Source organism: Engystomops pustulosus, chromosome 5 (assembly GCF_040894005.1).
Source record: "Engystomops pustulosus chromosome 5, aEngPut4.maternal, whole genome shotgun sequence".
Taxonomy (NCBI): Eukaryota; Metazoa; Chordata; class Amphibia; order Anura; family Leptodactylidae; genus Engystomops; species Engystomops pustulosus.
Window position 1 is genome coordinate 9458036 of NC_092415.1, and position 12747 is coordinate 9470782.

Below are 12747 nucleotides of genomic sequence, written 5' to 3' on the forward strand. Positions count from 1 at the left end.
CTGTATTGACACTCCCCCTGCAACCACTAAACTTGACTCATCTCATTTGAAAATAGGGTGAGACGAGTCATATTTCCAGACTTTGATGGGGATTTTTTTTTATAGGTAAACAAGTGATATTTTACAAAAAATAGGAATTTCTATACTTGAAGGGAGAAGGAGCTTAGTGGGTTAATACCTGATGACAGGTTCCCTTTGATTATCTGTCTGAGACAGAGTGGGATATTGTGCCCCTCTAGGCTCGCACCCCAAGTGCCCCCTACTATTCTAGTACTTCACCTTCCAGTCGCCTTTAGGGACATAGTAACTGATCTGTATAAGAATCTCAATACTCTAAACCCTCCAACCTGACGAGGACCATGGAGCCTCCTGCCCGGGTGTGTGACGCTCACGGAGCCATAAATCAATCTCTTCCTCCTGGAGACGCGTCATCTCCCTATTACACTGTAAATACGAAGTCGTCCATTACCCGACAACGTGATCATGTTCTGCTCCATGAGAAGTCCCACAAGGACTGTTACTGCAGCGTTCATCAGGACCATCCTGACATATATGTATTTCACAGACCCCAGAATCAGAGAGACGGAAACTTTCACTGAGGAAATACCAGCCCTGACCCCAATAACATCACATTATACTGAGAGAGAAGACACCGGAGGAATACTAACAGGACACTCAGAGAAGAGTCATCACATCAGCGGGGGAGGGGAAATCATAGGACGGAGAAGGAACTCAATTCATTTCTACATAAGGGAGAACAAGCTAGAAGAGTGATTACACGTTATGTCAGTTATATCCATAGGGGGCAGTATTATAGAAGATATATACTTGTACATAGGGGCAGTATTATAGTAGTTATATTCTTGTACATAGGGGGCAGTATTATAGTAGTTATATTCCTGTACATAGGGGGCAGTATTATAGTAATTATATTCTTGTACATAGGGGGCAGTAATATAGTAGTTATATTCTTGTACACAGGGGGCAGTATTATAGTAGTTATATTCCTGTACATAGGGGGCAGTATTATAGTAGTTATATTCCTGTACATAGGGGACAGTATTATCGTAGTTATATTCTTGTACATAAGGGGCAGTATTATAGTAGTTATATTCTTGTACATAGGGGGCAGTATTATAATAGTTATATTCCTGTACATAGGGGGCAGTATTATAGTAGTTATATTCTTGTACATAGGGGGCAGTATTATAGTAGTTATATTCTTGTACATAGGGGGCAGTATTATAGTAGTTATATTCTTGTACATAGGGGGCAGTATTACAGTAGTTATATTCTTGTACATAGGGGCAGTATTATAGTAGTTATATTCTTGTACATAGGGGGCAGTATTATAGTAGTTATATTCTTGTACATAGGGGGCAGTATTACAGTAGTTATATTCTTGTACATAGGGGCAGTATTATAGTAGTTATATTCTTGTACATAGGGGGCAGTATTATAGTAGTTATATTCTTGTACATAGGGGGCAGTATTATAGTAGTTATATTCCTGTACATAGGAGGCAGTATTATAGTAGTTATATTCTTGTACATAGGGGGCAGTATTATAGTAGTTATATTCTTGTACATAGGGAGCAGTATTATAGTAGTTATATTCTTGTACATAGGGGGCAGTATTATAGTAGTTATATTCCTGTACATAGGGGGCAGTATTATAGTAGTTATATTCTTGTACATAGGCACAGTATTATAGTAGTTATATTCTTGTACATAGGGACAGTATTATAGTAGTTATATCCCTGTACATAGGGGGCAGTATTATAGTAGTTATATTCTTGTACATAGGGGGCAGTATTATAGTAGTTATATTCTTGCACATAGGGAGCAGTATTACAGAAGTTATATTCTTGTACATAGGGGCAGTATTATAGTAGTTCTATTCTTGTACATAGGGGGCAGTATTATAGTAGTTATATTCCTGTACATAGGGGCAGTATTATAGTAGTTATATTCCTGTACATAGGGGACAGTATTATAGTAGTTATATTCCTGTACATAGGGGCAGTATTATAATAGTTATATTCTTGTACATAAGGACAGTATTATAGTAGTTATATCCCTGTACATAGGGGGCAGTATTATAGTAGTTATATTCTTGTACATAGGGGGCAGTATTAAAGTAGTTATATTCTTGTACATAGGGGGCAGTATTATAGTAGTTATATTCTTGTACATAGGGAGCAGTATTATAGTAGTTATATTCTTGTACATAGGGGGCAGTATTATAGTAGTATTATTCCTGTACATAGGGGCAGTATTATAATAGTTATATTCTTGTACATAGGGACAGTATTATAGTAGTTATATCCCTGTACATAGGGGGCAGTATTATAGTAGTTATATTCCTGTACATAGGGGGCAGTATTATAGTAGTTATATCCCGGTACATAGGGGGAAGTATTATAGTAGTTATATTCTTGTACATAGGGGGCAGTATTATAGTAGTTTTATTCCTGTATATGGGGGCAGTATTATAGTAGTTATATTCTTGTACATAGGGGGCAGTATTATAGTAGTTATATTCTTTTACATAGGGCCCAGTATTATAGTAGTTATATTCTTGTACATAGGGGGCAGTATTATAGTAGTTATATTCCTGTACATAGGGGGCAGTATTATAGTAGTTATATTCCTGTACATAGGGGGCAGTATTATAGTAGTTATATTCCTGTACATAGGGGCAGTATTATAGTAGTTATTTTCTTGTACACAGGGGGCAGTATTATAGTAGTTATATTCTTGTACATAGGTGGCAGTATTATAGTAGTTATATCCCTGTACATAGGGGGCAGTATTATAGTAGTTATATCCCTGTACATAGGGGGCAGTATTATAGTAGTTATATTCTTGTACATAGGGGGCAGTATTATAGTAGTTATATTCCTGTACATAGGGGGCAGTATTATAGTAGTGATATACTTGTACATAGGGGGCAGTATTATAGTAGTTATATTCCTGTACATAGGGGCAGTATTATAGTAGTTATTTTTTTGTACACAGGGGGCAGTATTATAGTAGTTATATTCTTGTACATAGGGGGCAGTATTATAGTAGTTATATCCCTGTACATAGGGGGCAGTATTATTGTAGTTATATCCCTGTACATAGGGGGCAGTATTATAGTAGTTATATTCTTGTACATAGGGGGCAGTATTATAGTAGTTATATTCTTGTACATAGGGGGCAGTATTATAGTAGTTATATTCTTGTACATAGGAGGCAGTATTATAGTAGTTATATACTTGTACATAGGGGGCAGTATTATAGTAGTTATATTCCTGTACATAGGGGGCAGTATTATAGTAGTTATATACTTGTACATAGGGGGCAGTATTATAGTAGTTATATTCCTGTACATAGGGGGCAGTATTATAGTAGTTATATTCTTGTACATAGGGGGCAGTATTATAGTAGTTATATTCTTGTACATAGGGGGCAGTATTATAGTAGTTATATTCTTGTACATAGGGGGCAGTATTATAGTAGTTATATTCCTGTACATAGGGGGCAGTATTATAGTAGTTATATTCCTGTACATAGGGGGGAGTATTATAGTAGTTATATTCCTGTACACAGGGGGCAGTATTATAGTAGTTATATTCCTGCAAATAGGGGGCAGTATTATAGTAGTTATATTCTTGTACATAGGGGGCAGTATTATAGTAGTTTTATATTCCTGTACATAGGGGGCAGTATTATAGTAGTTATATTCCTGTACATAGGTAGCAGTATTATAGTAGTAATATTCTTGTTCATAGGGGGCAGTATTATAGTAGTTATATTCCTGTACATAGGGGGCAGTATTATAGTAGTTATATTCTTGTACATAGGGGGCAGTATTATAGTAGTTATATTCTTGTACATAAGGGGCAGTATTATAGTAGTTATATTCTTGTACATAGGGGGCAGTATTATAGTAGTTATATTCTTGTACATAGGGGGCAGTATTATAGTAGTTATATTCTTGTACATAGGGGGCAGTATTATAGTAGTTATATTCCTGTACATAGGGGGGAGTATTATAGTAGTTATATTCTTGTACATAGGGGGCAGTATTATAGTAGTTATATTCCTGCAAATAGGGGGCAGTATTATAGTAGTTATATTCTTGTACATAGGGGGCAGTATTATAGTAGTTTTATATTCCTGTACATAGGGGGCAGTATTATAGTAGTTATATTCCTGTACATAGGTAGCAGTATTATAGTAGTTATATTCTTGTACATAGGGGGCAGTATTATAGTAGTTATATTCCTGTACATAGGGGGCAGTATTATAGTAGTTATATTCCTGTACATAGGGGGCAGTATTATAGTAGTTATATTCCTGTACCTAGGCGGCAGTATTATAGTAGTTATATTCCTGTACATAGGGGGCAGTATTATAGTAGTTATATTCTTGTACATAGGGGGCAGTATTATAGTAGTTATATTCCTGTACATAGGGGGCAGTATTATAGTAGTTATATTCCTGTACATAGGGGGCAGTATTATAGTAGTTATATTCCTGTACATAGGGGGCAATATTATAGTAGTTATATTCCTGTACATAGGGGGCAGTATTATAGTAGTTATATTCTTGTACATAGGGGGCAGTATTATAGTAGTTATATTCCTGTACATAGGCGGCAGTATTATAGTAGTTATATTCTTGTACATAGTGTCAGTATTATAGTAGTTATATTCTTGTACATAGGGGGCAGTATTATAGTAGTTATATTCCTGTACATAGGGGCAGTATTATAGTAGTTATATTCTTGTACATAGGGGGCAGTATTATAGTAGTTATATTCTTGTACATAGGGGGCAGTATTATAGTAGTTATATTCTTGTACATAGGGGGCAGTATTATAGTAGTTATATTCCTGTACATAGGGGGCAGTATTATAGTAGTTATATTCCTGTACATAGGGGGCAGTATTATAGTAGTTATAGTCTTGTACATAGGGGGCAGTATTATAGTAGTTATATTCTTGTACATAGTGGGCAGTATTATAGTAGTTATATTCTTGTACATAGGGGGCAGTATTATAGTAGTTATATTCTTGTACATAGGGGGCAGTATTATAGTAGTTATATTCCTGTACATAGGGGCAGTATTATAGTAGATATATTCTTGTACATAGGGGGCAGTATTATAATAGTTATATTCTTGTACATAGGGGGCAGTATTATAGCAGTTATATTCTTGTACATAAGGGGCAGTATTATAGTAGTTATATCCCTGTACATAGGGGGCAGTATTATAGTAGTTATATCCCTGTACATAGGGGGCAGTATTATAGTAGTTATATTCTTGTACATAGGGGGCAGTATTATAGTAGTTATATTCTTGTACATAGGGGGCAGTATTATAGTAGTTATATTCCTGTATATAGGATGCAGTATTATAGTAGTTATATACTTGTACATAGGGGGCAGTATTATAGTAGTTATATTCTTGTACATAGGGGGCAGTATTATAGTAGTTATATTCCTGTACATAGGGGGCAGTATTATAGTAGTTATATTCCTGTACATAGGGGGCAGTATTATAGTAGTTATATTCCTGTACATAGGGGCAGTTTTATAGTAGTTATTTTCTTGTACACAGGGAGCAGTATTATAGTAGTTATATTCTTGTACATAGGGGGCAGTATTATAGTAGTTATATTCCTGTACATAGGGGGCAGTATTATAGTAGTTATATTCCTGTACATAGGGGGCAGTATTATAGTAGTTATATTCTTGTACATAGGCGGCAGTATTATAGTAAATATATTCTTGTACATAGGGGGCAGTATTATAGTAGTTATATTCCTGTACATAGGGGGGAGTATTATAGTAGTTATATTCCTGTACATAGGGGGCAGTATTATAGTAGTTATATTCCTGTACATAGGGGGGAGTATTATAGTAGTTATATTCCTGTACACAGGGGGCAGTATTATAGTAGTTATATTCCTGCAAATAGGGGGCAGTATTATAGTAGTTATATTCTTGTACATAGGGGGCAGTATTATAGTAGTTTTATATACCTGTACATAGGGGGCAGTATTATAGTAGTTATATTCCTGTACATAGGTAGTAGTATTATAGTAGTTATATTCTTGTACATAGGGGGCAGAATTATAGTAGTTATATTCCTGTACATAGGGGGCAATATTATACTAGTTATATTCCTGTACATAGGGGGCAGTATTATAGTAGTTATATTCTTGTACATAGGGGGCAGTATTATAGTAGTTATATTCCTGTACATAGGCGGCAGTATTATAGTAGTTATATTCCTGTACATAGTGGGCAGTATTATAGTAGTTATATTCCTGTACATAGGGGGCAGTGTTATAGTAGTTATATTCCTGTATATAGGGGGCAGTATTATAGTAGTTATAGTCTTGTACATAGGGGGCAGTATTATAGTAGTTATATTCCAGTACATAGGGGGCAGTATTATAGTAGTTATATTCTTGTACATAGGGGGCAGTATTATAGTAGTTATACTCTTGTACATAGGGGGCAGTATTATAGTAGTTATATTCTTGTACATAGGGGGCAGTATTATAATAGTTATATTCCTGTACATAAGGGGCAGTATTATAGTAGTTATATTCTTGTACATAGGGCACAGTATTATAGTAGTTATATTCCAGTACATAGGGGGCAGTATTATAGTAGTTATATTCCTGTACATAGGGAGCAGTATTATAGTAGTTATATTCCTGTACATAGGGGACAGTATTATAGTAGTTATATTCTTGTACATAGGGGGCAGTATTATAGTAGTTATATTCCTGTACATAGGGGCAGTATTATAGTAGATATATTCTTGTACATAGGGGGCAGTATTATAATAGTTATATTATTGTACATAGGGGGCAGTATTATAGCAGTTATATTCTTGTACATAAGGGGCAGTATTATAGTAGTTATATTCTTGTACATAGGGGGCAGTATTATAGTAGTTATATTCCTGTACATAGGGGCAGTATTATAGTAGATATATTCTTGTACATAGGGGGCAGTATTATAATAGTTATATTCTTGTACATAGGGGGCAGTATTATAGTAGTTATATTCTTGTACATAGGGGGCAGTATTATAGTAGTTATATTCCTGTACATAGGGGGCAGTATTATAGTAGTTATATTCTTGTACATAGGGGGCAGTATTATAGTAGTTATATTCTTGTACATGGGGGGCAGTATTATAGTAGTTATATTCTTGTACATAGGGGGCAGTATTATAGTAGTTATATTCTTGTACATAGGGGGCAGTATTATAGTAGTTATATTCCTGTACATAGGGAGCAGTATTATAGTAGTTATATTCCTGTACATAGGGGGCAGTATTATAGTAGTTATATTCTTGTACATAGGGGGAAGTATTATAGTAGTTATATTCCTGTACATAGGGGCAGTATTATAGTAGTTATATTCTTGTACATAGGGGGCAGTATTATAATAGTTATATTCTTGTACATAGGGGGCAGTATTATAGCAGTTATATTCTTGTGCATAAGGGGCAGTATTATAGTAGTTATATTCTTGTACATAGGGGGCAGTATTATATTAGTTCATTTTGTCTCTATAACAGTTGTGTAACTCATGATACACACTTCGTGTCCAGTACAGATACCTGGCAGGGAATTTAGGCCTCAACTATGAATATGTCTATTGTGTTTGTCTTCTATGAGGTTGGTGTTAATTGAAGTCTTTTTCATTCTTACACTAATTTGGCCTCAATGTTTTGCTGCTTTTTATATTTACGCCCTGGTAATATAAAGCTTTGATTTTCTTCTTTTGTCATTCTGTATTTGTGATCTCGATGACCTTGATATTTTTTTCTCTGTAGTTTTCTATACTCTTTAAGGTTTCCCGGCAACTAGGAATTTTATGATCTCACTTTTATATTGTGGTTCTGATTAATGGTATTTAGTGAAGCGTTTATGGGAGAAGTAGAAGTCAGGACTAGTTTGTGTAAAGGCCATTAATATAGTAAAGTATATAGAATTGTACTTGGCAGTTGCCTTCAATATACTGGAAAAAGGGGCGTGGTAGCAGTAATAGCCGCTGCTATGGGGTCTGCAGTGTCAGGGGGCCCCTTCAACCAACCTGAAACACTAAAGAATAAAGGATGCACACCATTATATACATATAGGGCTACATTCCCATGACGTGTGCCCACTGTACCACAGCACAGTGGGCACATGTCGGCACCGGTAGAAGAGGAGGCGCTGCTCACCTACCTACCTACCCCTCTTCATAGCTCTGTATGGCGCACGCCGCTGTATTCTTGAGAAAGATAGGACATGTCCTATCTTTCTCCTCACTATGGGATAGTACATTGCCGCACGTGCTGAGAGATAGGGGCGGATAGGAGGAGCCGGCCACATCCCGGACCGGAAGCTCCTTGTGCGCGGCTTCCGTGCCCCTGTAAACAAACAGGGGCACGGATCAAAGGGACCGCGGCGCGGGACATTGGCGGCGCCGGAGGAGGTATGTACATGTTTATTATGTTTAAATAGCCCTCCCTAGCCCGGCCATAAGAAATTTTTAAGGCAAGCACTGGAAGTGGGCACAACATGCTCTTATGAGTGGATGTTCCAGAGATTGACATACAGACAACCAGATTAGCAGCAGAATAATGTGAGTGGACGAGGCGTTTGTCCGTCATAGCTAGCTTAACTGTCTGCAGCCCAGTATAAAGTAATCAGGAGACAGTGAGGTGTAGTGGAAATCAATTAAAACAGCCCGGAGTGAATAAGGCAGTGTTCAGACTAGTAAGAGACAGAATGCAAACTAAATACAAAATCACGGTCGGCAGCGCATCTTCTGTGCCGTATTTTAAGGTCAGAGGATTGTGCTTAATCCTGAATGGACACAGATGTTAGAGATTTAGATCCTCATCTACAGAACTTCAGAAAAGCAGAAGGGAAAGGCTGTGCTGCAGCTTGATTATGCAGCTGGGAGTATCCATGGTCAAAACTGTAGATTCCCTTTAGGTTGCCCACATATAATCCTTTCAAGGTATTTATGTGAATATTGATAAGACTGAGGATCGAAATCCATATAAAATGCAAACTAAAAACTCAGAGCAATAAATCCAAAAAAATTCCTGCTTGTTGAGCAATGGCACAAATCCAGTCCTGCATCTTGCACAACGCAGCCTCGAAATCTCAAATTCTTCCAACCTTTCATACCTAACAACCTCAAATTTCAATTCCAAATGCCATCCTGATGTTTATACTGTTTAGATCCATATTTGAGCATATTTACAGCAGCAATCAGAATTTCCCAGGTCTGTATAATTGGCTAATTAGGCAGCGAATGTCAACGGAGGATATGAATGAGGAATCGGTGCAATTAGCATCGTTACACGGTAAATACTGAGCCGCAACCCCTCCAAAAGGGAAACGCAGAGCGAGTAATGGCCTCCTGACCCCTCCTGGACATTGAGGTCTTCAGATTGCTCCATCAGAATAACAATATTTTTCATATTTTTAAAAATTTTTATTACAACTTAGTGTTCGTAGAAGCAGTTTTCTAACCAATGCAAAACTACAGCACCCAACATGTCCTGACAATAATGATCCGTGTCATGGCTCGTTGTAGATGACCAGATCATGGTGAGAATGACCAAAAACAAGCAAACTTGGCAATACCCATTGTCCAACCCCATAGATGACATCCTCCAAACAGCTCGATGCCATGTTAGATAATGACCCAGATCAGATATTCTTCCAAAAAGTTCAGTCTCTCCAGGCTCCACATTAGACTTCCTAAAGGAAGGTCCGGAAAGCCCAGGCCAGAATAATCAACTGGAAACCCTCAGGTCTAAAGTATTGGCTACCCAGGAAGGAAATAAGGGGCCCAATATATCAGGGACTAAGGGCCCTTGGGAGAAAAAGGGGCAGGGAAAGGACAATGGATGGCTAGTTTTATGCATATTAGGCTACATTCACACGAACATATGGGGGACGTATATACGGCGTATATATATCTCCCATACATCCCAATGACCTCACGGTGCCATACGGGAGTGGTACGGTGCGGCACCGTACCGTTCCGTAGCTCGTAGAAAGATAGGTCCTATCTTTCGACGGAATATGGCGCTGGGCCCTATGTTACTCTATGGAGAGGGGCAGGGGTGAATGGCAGGCTCCCCGTCCTCCTCTCGCCGACACCGATGTATGCCCACCGCACTACGGTACAGCGGGCATACATCATGTGAATGTAGCCTTAGCAATTAATGTCACATCTGTGTCAGCGTTTTCCTCGTTGATTAGCCGTTGACTTTTTCTGTAATGCATTTTTTGGCAGTGTGAGCCGGGCTCTGTTGGGAGAGTAACCATCACCCATCTCTGTGCACTCTGCCTTTGATTGTCTTCTCCTACCACCTGGGGCAGAGCTTTTCCAGTTTCACTTCAATCGGTGCTGGTCAAATTTCTAGCTCTGTCCATACCTGTGCTTTCTGTTGTTTCTGATAATCTTCCAGTTTTTGATCTCCGGCTTGTATTTCTGACTTCTCTCTTGGATTGTGATTCTGCCACTGTTTGTTGCCTACCCAGTTTTTCCACTACGCTTTCTGTTTTGTGTCCTAGGAAGGGATTGTCTTCAAGTTGTTCCTTGTCACTAGGACACACTGAGGTAATAGGCAGGTGTTCATTTTTGGGGGCTCAGTTAACCGCTCACTGTCTCATCTTACTTCCAGATTTCCAGTTTTCCTTACAATTACTTCCACTTCATCCTTCCTTTCAGGGCCCATCTCTGGTACTCACTTAAAGTTGTATCTGCAGGCCTCCAAATGCTAAGAATTCCATATCAAGGACCCTTTTGCACCCTGTTCTGCCAAAGCTCCAAACCATATTGGCATCCTGGGGACGCTGATACGGTTAAGCATCTCCATTTCATTCCTCTGCAGCTCATTTTAAAACCATTGGACTGGGAGGATACAGGAGGCTCCGCCGGGTGCTCCACGCATTTTGGGAAAAACTATCCCAGATTCCTCCTTTTCTGTTACCATTTTGCAGTCACCTCCACGGCTCATTATTTTAGTAACTTTCCACATTGGTCTCAGTTACTTCTCTATGTAAGGCACCTCGCCCCATGATAAGGTGCCTGAGCAGTTGCTATTTCCTAGTGTCCCACAAAGATACTGGCCATTTTTTGCCCATACTATCCATGTTTGATGACCTTATGTTACCCGATTCCAACCCCCTTACACCTGCCCCGACCTTTGTCTGACTACCATATTGACCTCCTGTTCTCTGCCTAGATAATGGGTCAGTTCTCACCAAACAGGAACTTCTCCAAGAGATAGTAACCTGGTGGTTCCCCTGCAAAGAAGTGGAGTTCCTCGTAGGTGGATTAAAGGAAATCCACTATCACAATCCATCCTGATAAACCAGGGACATTACTCATAGATCCGGGCACCGGGACTGTGGTATCTTCTTATATTTGTTATCCATGGTCTCCTACCTTCTAATATCAACATTTACAAATATGCTAATGAACCAGAAGGGTTCTGGTGTTGTTACTAGAACCCTTCCATGGTGTGGCTTCACAGGCTGTTACACTGTCTCATCCTCCCTCCTGCTCTCTCAGCACTCCACCTCACTCTGCCCGATGTACACAGTGGGAGGGGGAAGTGTTCCTGCACAGTGTAACAGCCTGTTAACACCCCTCAGAGCCCTTAAGGCTCATTAGCATAATTATAAAAGCTGATTTCAGAAGGAAGGAGGCCAAGGATAGCAAATATAAGAAGATACCACAGTCCCGGTGCCCGGATCGTTGAGTAAGTTCCCCTGGTCTATCATGATGGCTCTCTGGAGTGGCACAGTAAGTCCACACCTACTGCATCCTATATTTGGTGGCAATAATCTTTTAAATCCCCAAATAATCCAAGCAGAGATGACAAAAGGTTAATTCCTATTTTTATTTGTCATTACCGTATGGAACCTCCTGTGATTTAGAAAAATCCCTACAGTAGCAAATTTTGGAGAACTTCCCAGTTCTTCCCAGAACTTCCCGGTTCTTATCAACCCATTTATTCAGGATCTGGCGTCTGAGCCTGTCTACGGCTTCAGTGGTCACGTCTGACAGAGGGAACCTGACAGCTGAGGTCAGGGATCAGGTCAGGTCAGGGAGGTTCGTGCAAAATGTATGTGGGGTCATTACTTCCCTTATCCATAGGGTAGAGGAGAACAATCTTACTTGTTGGGGGTCAGACTTCTGGGATGCCCTCTGATCACCTGTATTCATGATAATGGGGGGCTCATTGTCACATAATCACTAAAGAAGCGTTATAAATTGCCGAGCCCAGCGCTCTCATAGATGGTAGTACTAAAGATAGTGGAGTGCTGTGTTCAGCAATGTCTGACAATCCTATAGCATAGTCGACAAGCTGCTACATCAACGGGACCCCTATTCTGCCCCAGCAGTTGGACTCCACATATCAATATAGTATCCCCTATACTCTGGACAACAAGCAAACTGTGGCACAACCCCTTCAAAGGGAACTTGTCACCGGGGACCCCATTTTCACTAAAGACAGGTTACAGAAGCCTATTACACCTGCAGTGCACATCTGCATTTCTGCTTTTCTAAGCATTTGCATTACAGTATAATTGTGTGTTATACCTTACCTTGCATCCTGACAGAATCCTCTGTGCCCCCACCTTTGTGATGCAGACTCCTCAGCTCTCAGTCCCCACCTATTAATCTTTACAAAACCTTCTCCATTTGGGG

At 39.2% G+C, this 12747-nt stretch overlaps 1 protein-coding gene and 1 long non-coding RNA gene across 4 annotated transcripts in view; one reads left to right on the top strand and one right to left on the bottom strand.

Annotated features, from left to right (window-relative positions):
• Nucleotides 1–12747, top strand: part of FAM135B (family with sequence similarity 135 member B) — a 120666-nt gene that overhangs the window by 15196 nt on the left and 92723 nt on the right. The gene's annotated exons all lie outside the window — the stretch shown is intronic.
• The window catches only part of LOC140133941 (uncharacterized), a 36222-nt gene that overhangs the window by 9339 nt on the left and 14136 nt on the right, over nucleotides 1–12747 (bottom strand). The window lies entirely within an intron of this gene.